This window comes from Arachis hypogaea, chromosome 3 (genome assembly GCF_003086295.3).
Source record: "Arachis hypogaea cultivar Tifrunner chromosome 3, arahy.Tifrunner.gnm2.J5K5, whole genome shotgun sequence".
NCBI classification, from domain to species: Eukaryota; Viridiplantae; Streptophyta; class Magnoliopsida; order Fabales; family Fabaceae; genus Arachis; species Arachis hypogaea.
Window position 1 is genome coordinate 39,162,238 of NC_092038.1, and position 14,081 is coordinate 39,176,318.

A 14,081-nucleotide genomic window follows, 5' to 3' on the forward strand; every position below is an offset into this window, starting at 1 on the left:
TTCTTAGAGTAAGCATTCACAAACCTTCCAGCTACCATATGTATGTGGGTTGGATCACTAAATACTTAATAAAAAGTTAATATAGATGGAGAATTAAAAATAAGTTGTAGGGATGTTATAGATAGGTGCCCTTCTAGCTGCCTCCCAATTTTCATCTTTAATCAAGATGGGTGCTCCAAGTATAACAACCCTTTTCCCTAGTCTGACGGTAAAAGTTAGCACAGTATGAAGGTTTCATAAACCAAAAACTAATCTAATTTTCCAATACTATGAAAATCAAGAAATGATGATATTCCAAACTACCATTGTCTCTTTCGGCGATAGCAAAATATTGGAGACACTTGAAAATAGCGCGGGCTCTCAATGAAAAATCTACTAGTATCACAAGCCTGGATCATAAATAGAAAGCTACAAAATATATCGAATTATATAATGAGGCAATAACATAATCAATCCTTTTGCTGTGACATTAGCTGGTGTTACCTGTTTCCCTACAAGCCTTTCAGTAAGACATCAACAAGCAACTTACTTGCATTGTCTGATCTGTTCCAACAAAGAAAATTACTAGGCTAAATATGATGTACAAATTTTAAAGAATCAATAAAAGTTGATTCAATATTCACAAGGTCAGATCACTAGGGGAAAGTAATTACACTAAGATGTTAAGGAGATTTTTTTAACCTAAATAAAAGAAACAATTTCCTTAGGCGAAGACAAATTTATCAAAGAAGATGAATGGACTAAAATAGATTAGTAGATACAGATATGATGAAACCATAATATTGAATCGTTAAGATCATGAGTATCGCTAGAAGCCTATAACTGAAAATTCAAACCAACTGAGCTTCTGTCCTTGTAAGAAATTTCTAGGCTAACTGTGTGTGCTGTTTTTGAACAGCCATCATGGCATTTCTATACGCATGAATATATTTTATCTATTGATAGAAGTGTTACAACCAAAAAACATAACCAACCTTTCCACTGCAATTGCCCATCTGCTGTTTATAAAATCAAATGTAGTAACTAAAGTTGCAGGCCATGCTAATGCTGACACAAGGATACTTAGTACTGTCAGCATGGTACCATCTTTCATCAACTCGAACTTAATTTCTACAATATTGACTAGTAAATACTTTCAATTAGAATATATCAAATATATTTGACTCTTAAGTAAAAAATAAAAAAAATAAAATACAGGGTTCAACAGAGCTACTTGATCTGATCCAGTACTGGATGGCAATGCTTAGTGCAATCAAAATTTGCGACTCATATTGAAGCACATACCTACACAGACAGGATATTAAATACAACAACTAAAATATTGAAAATGAAACTTTTAACTTAAAGCACACGAGATTTTAAATTCCTCTGAAATATTAAATTGGGTATGGGGATGCGGATTCTTGATTATAACTAATATGAATCTAGATAGAAAGTAGGGTAAGGGTCACAGTCACACTCCCTCAGAAAATGATGGCTTGACTCATAATAATATGAAGTATTATATTTAAATGAACGAAGGAAAAATCTCAAATAATGATAGATATCAAACTAAGTAAATTATTATTTTTGTGAAATTTACCTTCAATAACAAGGGTTAAGCAGATTATTATAATCTTGTCCTGTGAAAATTCATTATTAGTTTATTATTTTAAGGTAAAATGAATAGAGCCTCAAAGGAATGTATAAAAATTTTTTATACTGATAATAATACATACTAAATCTTATTTTCCTTCTGAAATAGTAACATGACTTTGTGAAAGATAGAAATAATAAAACAAATTCTCCAAAGATACTAATCTCTCCAACACCCAAAAATAAGAAGATATGGTCAGCCAAGATTCTCTTAACTAATTTTAAGGAAGCAAACAATCTTATTAATACCACAGATACTGTACTCTAAAAATAAACCAAAGAAGATTAGTCATTAAGTAACCTCAAATTAGAATAAGCCACTGCATTAACATTCAAAAGCTTTCACACATGTTATTGATATAAAAAAATAAAGATCACAAACTTAGGTTGTTTTGACAAGTTACATGCATTATTCATTTATAGAATAATAATACACTATATAAATGCTACTAAATAATTTTTCATTTCTGTGTAAGAATAGAGAATGCCTTAATAGAAGAACCATTTTGAGTGAGTGCAGCAGCAACATCATCACTCAACTATTTGATTCTCTTTCTCATTTCCAAACCTTTATCATTCTCCTCCATCATTCTCTATAACTCTTGCAATTTCCTCTTTTTTCACTGTCCCATCTTCATCATTATCAACCTTCTATGGTTTCACTGTCACTTTAAGTACATCTTTGAGCAACAATGCATTCATTCTTTGCTCAACAAACAATGGCCATGCAATAATGGGAACACTATGGACAACACTCTCTAGAATTGAGTTCCAACCGTAATGACTCAAGAAAGCATTTATCACGTTTAATTTTGACATCGTTAAATTAACTGGTTAAATAAACGTGACTAGTGGTGGGTTTTGGTAAGGGAAGATTAATGGATCTATATGCTACAAGGCTTAAAGGTAAGTTTATGTTCAAGGATATGTTCTAAGCTAGTATTTGACCTTGATAACATGAATTGAAGTAGCGAAGTCGTGCTTTCGGTTACATAAAGATCTTGGTATATGATAATGATATATAAAGGAGAAGATATATGTGTGTGACATGCTTTATTTGTGTATAAAAAAAATGACGTGGGAAAACTTGGTATTCATTGTGAGGAGAAAGTGGAGCATGCTGCCTAATCCGTAAGCTGCCTCTCACTACCCATAATAAATTCAAGAGCAAAAGTGATCCATTCATACAATTAAATATTTGGATAATTAGTTTATTTGCTGCTAACAGAATAAAAATGATGTTTATTTGACATATGACTTCAGCTAAGTCACACAGAAAAATATTTAGATAATTAGTTTTTCAAAAATAGTTCAACTCAACATATAAAATTTCAAAACTGCAATTCTTAAACACATACCTTCTTAAAAAAAAATCAAGGCGAGCATCATCAGCATATACTATTGAGTCTACATGAAATTGTTCATAGATCTACAAGTCACATGATCAAGAGAATTATTAGCATAAGGGAAAATAAGGCAAGATAATTTGGAATAATATTGGATAACTCAACACCTCAAGAATAATTAAGGCCTACAAGCATGTCAAACGAATTAATAATAATAAGAATATAATAGTTGAGCATACATTACATATCATAACTGTCTAAAACAAAGTTCATGAAGACATTTTCAACTGTTTATCCGTTTAACCATGGCAGTCATCCAACTAATCTATTGGCTCATTAGGACCTCTACCCAGAACAGAAGACAATTAAATTATCCATGATTTTTTAAATTGTATTAGCCACACTACCAGCAAATGAGAACTATCAATATATATACATAGATATAAAAGAGCTATCAATATATATACATAGATATATAAGCCTTAAAGACAAAGCAAATAAGAATGTCACCAATATATTCTCCCTGTGGCTATCTTCTACGTAGAAACACACGCACCTAATGTTAAAAAGAATCCAGCATAGCTCCTCTGTTATGGTTTCTTTAAATTTAGTTGATATTTTTTATTCCAATCAAATTCAATCAATGTAATTACAGTCTATTACATTCATGCATCCAAAAGTAAAAGTCTAAATTTGTAGTAGCATGTGTTTATAATTAGTTATAACTTATAATCATAAAAATTTTCATAATTTCAAAATCCCGTATCCATATCACAAGAAAATTCAAAACTCGGAAAATCCTATCAACTTTAACAACAAAAGTCCTCATTAGTTTTCTTTATCATCTAATTTCAACACTTCAACTCAAACAAAAAACCCTTACTCATGTGAGTAGCTACCGTGCCGGACTACTGAGTAAGGCGTCGAAGTAGTGGGTGTGACAGAGGCACTGGCCACTGGGTAGGGTTTATGGTTTGCTTGTGGTCACTGCTTTCTTGATTTGAAGGGGTGTTAAGAGAGAGTGTGTGTGTGTGTGTGTAAGTTGAGGGGGTATTTAAGGAGTGACGGTGGCGCAATCGTGACGGAGCGACGATGGCAGCGGAAAATGACGTGAGTTGGTGATGAAATGGGGAATTTGGGCTAAAAGGAGGGAATTGTGTTTCTGCAGTTTGAATGTGGTAAGTGGACCCATGTGTGTTTTTAGTGATAAAAATCAATAGCATATTTATCGAGTTTAATTTTTAAAAAAATAAACACTTTAAGCATCTATTTTATATATTAAATTTACATTGTTTATTTGATTTTAGAAACCGATCTAGACCGTTCAAATTTATTGACGATAATTGTTATCGATATTTTAATTAATAAAATCGACACCATGTTCGTCGATTTTAAAATAAAAAATATTTTCAACCCTTGGTTTGTCGACAATATGACGATAATAGGGCAAATGTTAATGCATCATAAAATTATCAATGACTTGGCTGTCGATTTTAATATTTTATTTTTGACTTATATTTTAGCAATATCGATAGCAAGTCGTTGAAAGATATCGACGGCAGAAATAACCGTCAATTTTTTATGTTGAAAAAAAAAACGCTTTTTCTAGTAGTGACCTCTAGTCGAATTTTATTGTGTACTAATAAGTCAAATTGAGACACTAAGTAATAAGAAAAAAAGAACTATATTATGTATTGTATAGATATATGGATATAGAGTACTATTGTTTTTATTGCATTTGTTGTTACAATTGTTGTTATTGTTGTTGTTGTTTTTGTTGTGATTGTTATTGTTGTTAATGTTGTTGATACTATTATTATTGTTCTTATTATTATTGTTGTTTTATTGCACTTATGATAATGTTGTTATTGCTATTTTTACCGTTATTGTGGTTTTTATTTTCCAAAGTTAATACTTTTATTACCATCAAATAGTTTGATTACAATTTTCACAAAAATCAGGATAAGCAAATGCAATAAACAAAAATAAGGGGACTCCCAGAAAAAATAATAACAAGCATAAACAATAATAATTCAGACAAAAGAAAAAGTCACTCTTCCATCTTCAACCTCAGCTACTATAGCTACTAAGTCTTCCATACTCTTCGGCTAGTTTCAGAGTTTGGGATAGAATATTTCCAATCTCAATTCAGCAATTTTAAATATGAGAGAGTTCTTGGACAATCAGATTTGCTATAGAAGATAGCTCACTTGAAATAATTTTTCTCTTGAATCTCCTCTTCTTCTCAACTCTTCTATCAATTGATACCACCACTTCCATGGTTGCATATTTGGATCTCTAGGTATCACACTAGCTACTAGTGAGTTATTCCAAACTTGCATCACTTTCGAATAGAAGAACAAGGTATGAAGGTGAGTTTTTGGCAGTGAAGTACAACATGGGCACAAATCAGGAATCTGAGCTATCCTTTCATGAAAATTTGTCTTTACTGCTAGTCTTTCATAAGCAAGCTTCCATAAAAAGGCCTTGATTCTTGGCTGACATTAAACCTCCTAGATGCTTCTCCATAGTTGTTTTCTTCTTAATCTGGCATGAAGAACATCAATTAGTTTATGGAAGAAATTGTAAGCTATTTCATATCTTACTCAAACATTGTAATGACCAAAATCATGCTTTATCCAAGTGACTAAATTTTTCCCTTATTTTATTTTTATTTGGAAAATTTGTTGTGCTATATATTGGGCCTGAACACATTATGAATGAGCTATATATTCCAACTTTCTGTCTTACTTAATAGTTGTTTTAACCAAATCAAATTTTCGTCACTACAATTTCCTTCTGGTAACCGGAATGGGGTAAGTTACCAAACCATGGATCTTCTTTGAATTTCATTATACCCTATTCTGTAACTTTCCATTTGGTACCTTATTCAAGGACTTTTCTGCTTTCGAGTAAGCTTTGCCAGGCGCAAGAAAGTCTGAAACCAAGTTTTGCTTCAAAAAAAAAGGTAAGTCTGAAATATCTACTTTTGAAGATTTTATAAAACAGAAAATGTGGTTTAGTCATCAGTCTCTACCCTTGTTTAGCTAACATAGCTAGATTAAACATTTTGAGATCTTTAAATCCATACCTCCCTCCTCTTTAGTCTTGCTCATTGTGTCCCAGCTGATCTACTGAAGCTTCTTTTCATTATGTTTCTGATCCCACCAGAATTGTATCATCATTTTATGAATTGATGTATTCGTGTCATTAGTAGTTTTTCTTATATTATTTTCATGTTTTTATAGAATTAACTACAGTTTTTTCATCTGAACCAAGTGCTTTAAGTATCATTTACTACTATAGGGTTTTTAAGTGTTTTTCAAGAAAATATAGGATAAAAAGAAGGAAACCAAGTATATTCAAAGGCCAAGCAATTGGAGTAGCATGCAAGCAAAGTGGCATGTAACGCCAGTTCTATGGGCATGTAATGCCCCCACCCCCTAACTCAGAAGTAATGGCATGTAACACCCCTCCAGCTTAGAAACATTGGCATGTAACGCCCTTCAAGTTAGCAACTAATGGCGTGTAATGCTAAAACACGCCACTCCAAGAAGACAAGCTTGGCATGTAATGCCATGCAGTGGCATGCAACGCCCAAGGAAGGAGAGAAAGGTGGCGTGACGTGCAATACCATCAACACTTGGGGGGCAAATCTAGGCCTGGCGTGCAACGTCAATCAGTGGCGTGTAATACCCTAGAGGAAAAATGAGAATGGCGTGCAATGCCACTAAGGGCGTGCCATGCCTTGAAAACCATGAAGCCCCTGGAACCCAAGAAGGCATGACATGTAGCGCCATTTAAAGGACTTACAACGCCCCTGAAAGACCTTGAAGGTGGCGTGCAATGCCTTTGCAACCACAAGGAATGGCATGTCATACCATTAAGGGCATGTAACACCCTGACCCAAGAAACAAAGTGGTGTGTAATGCCATTAAGAGTGTGTAACGACTAAGCTCAATTACATGCCCACGTTACACACCACTAAGCCCAAGTGCCACGCCAACAAGTATCTCAACACGACCCACTGTTAGGACTTGATTTGAATTTGATTTAATTCAGTTTTATTTTTACGATTTGAATTATTGATAATAGTTATCTTATTCTGATAAAGATAAGATTTAGTTCGGTGAATTTGAATTTCAAGTAACTCTAGGATATAAATAAATGAAGATTATTCACAGAGGAACATCTTGGTTCCACCGCATATTTTCTTTCCATCTTTGTTTTCAATTTTTCATGAGTCACTAACTCCTCTATTAAAGGATTAGGAGCTATGTTTATGTTTTCTATGGATTATCAATCTAAGTTTTATTTTATTTTAAAGTATTTCCATTAATTTGTTTTATGATTGAGTTCTTCGTTCTTCATTCTTCAAAGAATTAGTAGTATCAGAAGGTATACTAATCCCCTTTTAAATTTTTTATTATTTTGGAAAACAATTTCTGAATTATAGTTTGAAAACTCTTTCATATGGATTTTTGAATTTGACTAGGAATATTATATCTTTTAGTGTGCAACACCACATGATTTTCAATCATTCCAGTTTTAAATACTAGATATATAATTCAGATTAGAATAGCTTTTGAAATTTGTGTTTTCTTACAAGATTCAATCGGACAGGATTAGCTTGAATACGTGACATATAATTCGACCTAATGATTATTTTGAATCTTATTAGAAACTAAATCAATTTTGTACTTAACCTCTTCAATTAATTGGTTGACCGAGGAATTGGCAATTGGTTAATTGAAGAAAAACTGAGGAGCTAAGGAATTGAAAATCTGTTAGTTAAGATTTGTTGTGAAAAGATCTTTGCATTCTTTAAAATAGTTAAACAAGGATTGATTTTCGTAGGGATTAAATATCGTCGAAGCCCCTGACTCTCACCAATATTGTCTCTCTCAATCAAGATTCAAGTTCACTACTCTTTAGCATTCATCATTCAAGCACTTTCAAGTTTTAGCAAAGGATACAATTCCTCATCAATTTAGGTTCAATTAATCTAATTAGAAATTTAACTCGATATTTGCGTGCTCAATCCTTTCATCCTCGTGAAAATAATATTCACTCACTATAGTATTACTTGAATGATCCAGTGCATTTGCCAGTATCTGTGAGCTTTAATTTTCGCTCATCATGAATATCATCTAGTAAAATTTTGAGCAATTTAAAACAGGTTCAAGTATAGCTACGTATAGCACACCCCACAGCTTTTATTAAAAATTTTCTTTCGCTTGCTGACAATAAAGAGCACTTCCAACCTTGTAACTTTCTTAACACTATATCTTTCACATAAGCAAATGCCTGACTTTTAGATCTGTTAATAATCAATAGAAAACTCAAATATTTTTTCTATGTACCAATATTGAGAACTTGGAGGAAAATAGCTAGTTCTTCCTTTATAGGCAGAGGAGTATTTTTATTAAAAAATATTACAGACTAACTGAAATTGATGATTTGGCCACTTAGGGAGCCATACTACTAAATAATATTAAGTAAATTTGCACGATTTTGTAGTGTTGCTTTACAAAATAGTAAAAAGTCATCAATAAATAGAAGGTGGTTGATGGATGGACATTTATTGTTCAACCGATACCCTTGGAATAGGTTATTCTAATCTTCTTTGTGGAGAAGAAAGGATAGTTCTTCTGCATATAATAGAAAAAGGTAGGGTGGGTGGTGATCTTGTTGCCGAAACTCTCTACTTGGTTTAAAGAAACCAATAAGATAATTTTTCATAATAGAATAAGAAATAGTAGTGACACATTCCATCATCCATTCTATCTACCTCTAACAAAAACCAAACTTTTCCATTATGAACCACAGAAAATACCATTCCACCCGATTATAGGCCTTGCTCACATCCACCTTTAGTGCTAAATCAATGCCCTCAAATGATTTATTTTTTAAAAAAATAAATGCATTCATGAACCACAAGAATATTATCTCTAATAAGTCCCCCTCTAACAAATACATTCTGGTTATCACTAATTATTCTATTCATAAATGGCTGTAAATGATGACCAGTACTTTGAAAATAATCTTATAGAATATGGTGCTTAGGTTGATGGACCAAATTTGCAACATATTTTTTTGCATTCTGAGACTTTGGAGTTAGACAAATTTGTGTATGGTTGAAACTCTTTAGAATTCCTTCTCCTCTAAATAAGTTCTTGACTATCTTGCACACATCCCCTCTAATAATTCTCTAGTAGAACTCAAAAAAATTATTTATGAATTCATCATCTTTTGGGATAGTCCTCGGGTTAATAGAAAAATCACTTTTTTATTTTCTCTTCACTAAACCAATTTAGTTAGGTGCCGATTAGTCTCAGAGGAGATCTTCTTTCTCAAACCAACTAGCAAACGGGAGGGGTCTTGTGGATTTCCTAAGATAAATAACTCTTCAAAATACATATGTGCTCTCGCACTAATTGTATCTAGAGCAGTACACCACTCTTCATTCTTGTCCTCTAACCTTGATATCTTATTTCTCCTATTTTTGACTTGACACTTGGAGTGAAAAAAAATTGTGTTTTGATCTCCCCATTTGAGCTAATTAATCATTGATTTCTCTTGTCAAAACCTTTTCTCTATAGCACGTGTTACTAAACTCTTCTTCTAGCTTTAAGATCTCTACTTTATTAGCGGAGCTGAAATTTTTTCTTCAAGGCTAAGAGTTTAGTCGCAATCTTCTCCATTTCTTGAATTTCAACCCCCGAAGTTTTTTTATTTGACTATTTCAGATCTATAGGGTTTCAATTTCTAAATAATTGGTATATTGGAGAGCTAGAAAAACTTGTTTGCCATACCTCATTAACAATTGTATCAATCATTTTCTCCTTACACTATTTTTCTTGAAATTTGAACATCTTTTTATTCTTGATTGTTGCTGAATTTGATTTTAAGAGAAAGGGTGATGGTTAAATCCAATATCTTCTAAATATGTGAGTGTGGCCAATGGATATTCCTTCCTCACTTTCAGTGACCTAAAGCTCTATCTAGTGTCTCTCTAACTGCTCTCTCTCTCTTGACAACTTTGATTCTACCATGTAAATTTTTTCTTAATATCCCATATCCACTAAGCTGCCATAGTTCATAAATTTTTGAAACTTATGAATAGATTGAACCGATTTCTCCTTTCTTTCCTGCTTTTTATCTGTTGACAATATGACGTTAAAATCAGCAATAACCACATATCTGTCTCCTAGCTACCTAATAATCTTCAACAAGGCCTGATATTGATTAGGGTTAAGTACGAATTTGGTCCCTAAAATAAAGGCTGAAAATTTCTTTCGTCCCCAACATTTTTTGCTTACAAAATCGTCCCTAAGGTTTAACGTAATTTTAAAATTGTCTTTTGAACATTTATACCCTTACCCTCTATCACAATTTTGACCTCTCTTTTCTTGCTTTGCGTCTTCATCTTCTTCAAATTATGCTCTGCTTCTTCATCTTCTTAATCTTCTTCAGATTGTAAAAAACAGACCAAAATATTTAAAGAAATTCAAGCAACTTGTACTTTGAACAATAATAAAAAAATTTAGCAGCAACAATATTCTAAATTCAAGCCAAATCAAAAGTAGAGATTCATCAACAGAGCATGATATTCAAATATTCCACAGCAAATTCCATAACAAATTTAGATATTCCACAACAAATTCAGAATCACAAAGCAAAAAATTCAGATATTGCACAACAAATTTCACAAAAAATTCAGAAGTTCCACACGAAATCCAGTTCAAAAAAGAAGAAGAAAAAGAAGAAGAAGAAGAGGCGGGCGGTGAGGGTCGTGGAGCAGCAGCGAGGATGCAGGTAGCAGTGCGAGCGGCGAGGAGGGAGGAACAATAACGAGCAGTGAAGGGCGAGGACCGGCGGCAGTGGCGACAACGGCGTATCCCTCTCTCTCTCTTCCTTCAGCTCGCACATCTCTCTCTCTTCGTAGTCAGCGGCTCAATGGCGGTGACGAGCCTACTACGACGACGGCTCCCCCCTTCCCCTTCCCCTTGTGATCCCTTCCCCTTTCTTCTTCCCTCCCCCTGCCCTGGTAATCCCCCCTTTCTTTAACATGTTTTCTTTTTTTAATTAAGGGTATTTTTGGAATAAAAATAAAAATTTTAGTAAAAAAGACAATTTTAAAACTTTGATAAACCTTAGGGATAATTTTATAAGAAAAAAAAAAGTTAGGGACGAAACAAATTTTTAGCCCCTACCTTAGGGACCAAAATCGTACTTAACCCTACTGATTATCTTTTAACTGGTCAGTATTGTAGAGATGAACTTCTAACATCTTCCATGTGATTCGATATAAAAATCTATATTGCTGTTCACCTTCACCTTCACTCTTTTTCTCCATGCAAGAGCCAAACCTCCTGCCACTCCATTAGGATTAACACAAAATAATTTCATGAGACCTACATTTTTTAACTGCCTATCCACAAATAAGGATTGGTTCTTGGTCTCACATAAGAACACAACCTCGGAGGAATAGAAATTCTTAATCCTTTTGATATTGTGAACTGTCAAGGGTCTCTCCAAATCATGACAGTTTCACATGGCTATCTTCATATCCCCGTAGGTACTTTTAATGGGTTGGCACCCTCATCCCAATCAACATTCCTCTCAACTGTCTCTTCTCTCTCAATTTGACCCCCTCTTCTTCATCCTTAACATCCGTATTACATTTTATCCCCATAACCTTCTTGATGTATCCAACCCTATTGCTTTTTCTCGCTAAATGCTTAATCTTCTACCTCTTGTAACTCCTACCTACTATACCAGTTTTGCTGCCACACTGAAATATGCCTATTTTTTCCATGAAAAATCGCTCCCATTTACCTCCTCAGCGCCTGTAGGAATGTGTTCACTACTACTGTTTTGGGATAGGATAATTGGTGATATTTGATTTAGATTATGATTGTGCAGGTCTAGAATTGGAAGATTTTGGTTTTTTGGATTAGGCTTGTTGTGGATCATGATTTTTCTATTGACGTCATTGCAGGATAATTCGAAAAAACTTTTGACAAGGCTAACAGGGGTTAAATTTTTGGTTAATTGCTCTCCTACCTCTTCCTTTTCTATTAATGTTTAGGTTTAAATTCTCCTAATTATCCTCTAACTTTCACCCTGTTAATTCTACTCTTAATTGAAAATTCCACCTTTCTTCCTTTAGTTTCTAATCAGCTAAATGTTTTAAGAATTTACTGCAATTTTTGGAATTATAGCCAATAAAACCATAGAAACTATAATTAATCCCAAGACGTTCACATTTTAGCTGAACTTCACAATTTTTTTTATCTAGGCTAGCCAATCTAATATTTTGCTTCTGCGTATGAGTAACATTCATGTTAACCTTCACCTTTATGATCCAATCCTCCTTACCTCTCATATTGAAAGTTTTCACCATCAGCAACTCACGTATTTTGTCTCCAATCTTTTGAGCAGCCTCTTTTGTTTTGTAATGGTCCGACATATTCCATAAATGAATCCAAGTAGGAACTAATCAATAATCATTCTCTTTAATATTTATTTTTATATTTTAGTACCTCAAGTGAATTACATATTGCTTTAATTAGCAAGTGAAATTTAAATCTTATTTTTTTAGATTCTGATTAGCTGAATTTTTTTTAAAATTTACTGTAATTTCTGGAATCATGACCAATAAAACTATAGAAACTACAACAAATCTAAAGAGGTTCACATTTTAGTTGAACTTCAAAAATTTTCTTATCAAAATTAGCCAATCTAATATTTTGTTTCTGCGTATGAGTAACATTCATGTTGACCCTCACCTTTATAATCTAATCCTCCTTATCTCTCATCTTAAAAGTTTTCACCTTTAGCACCTCACGCAATCTTTCGAACAACCTCTTTTATTTTGCAATGGTTCGACATACTTCATAACCGAATCTAAGTAGAAACTAATTAGTAATCATCTTTTTTAATATTCATTTCCATATTTCAGTGTCTTAAGTGAATTACATATTGCTTTAATTAGTAAGTATTTTTACCATTTTTTTAGATATTCCAAATTGTAGAAAAAGCCACTTCCATCATACGAATACTAAAATCTCTATCCGCCGTCAACCTTTCAACTAAACTCCTTAAATAATTTTGTAGTCCCAATTTGATATTATCTACCTCCAAACTCACAATCTCCTCCATATCTCCACACCAATTTGATCTCTCCCTTTATTCCTACCTATCTCGTTCATTATGAATTAACACACAAGCACATATTAGTAGAGAATGCGATCACTTCAACATAAACAAGGTTTATTTTGAAATAAAAAAAAGTGACAACACACAAAACCCTAGCAAGTACAACACAAAATTTTAGTAGAGTACAACAAAAAATTATAACTACATTATTGTGGTTGTTGTAAGAATTTTCTTGTAATAAAAAATATTGAGATAATTATTTGTTATATAATAATAACAATAGTAATAAATGAATTATTTTAAAAGTATTTTAAATTGAAAGAAATATAAATAAATAATTATTTTAAAAAATTACTAATTGATCTTAATCATTTAATTAATCTAACACATATGTTGCTTTTTTTTGTTTAAATTAATCGTTAAAATGCGTTATTTTCAAAATTCAAAAATTAAAGTTCCACTCTTTTGATCAAATATATTATCAGGACTTTTTTCTCTTTATCCCACGTTGTTGTTGCTGGCCAAATTAGGGTTTGACCTCGCAAAAGGCATCAAATGCTGTAATCCCTTTTACGTCGTTTCATAATTATTAACACTGTATATGTTACGTTGCTTTTCACATCGTATTGAGAATCCATGCCAAAAATTCAAAAATTAAAGTTCCACTTCCTTGAGTTGCATTTTTGCTTTTCCACCATCCCATACCTATCAAGCTTATGGTCAACCATAAAGAAAGGGACAAAAACAAAAGGATGAAAACTAATGGCGAAACTTTCGATGAAATCGCAACAAAATAGTTACTATGGTGGTATAAGTTATTTTTTTTTACTGGTATTTAGTTAAATAAATTTTATTTTATTATGAATTAATTATTTTTCTCTCTTATGAACATTCAAGTTTCAATATCCATTGCGTAAAAATATTTTTATGTATGCA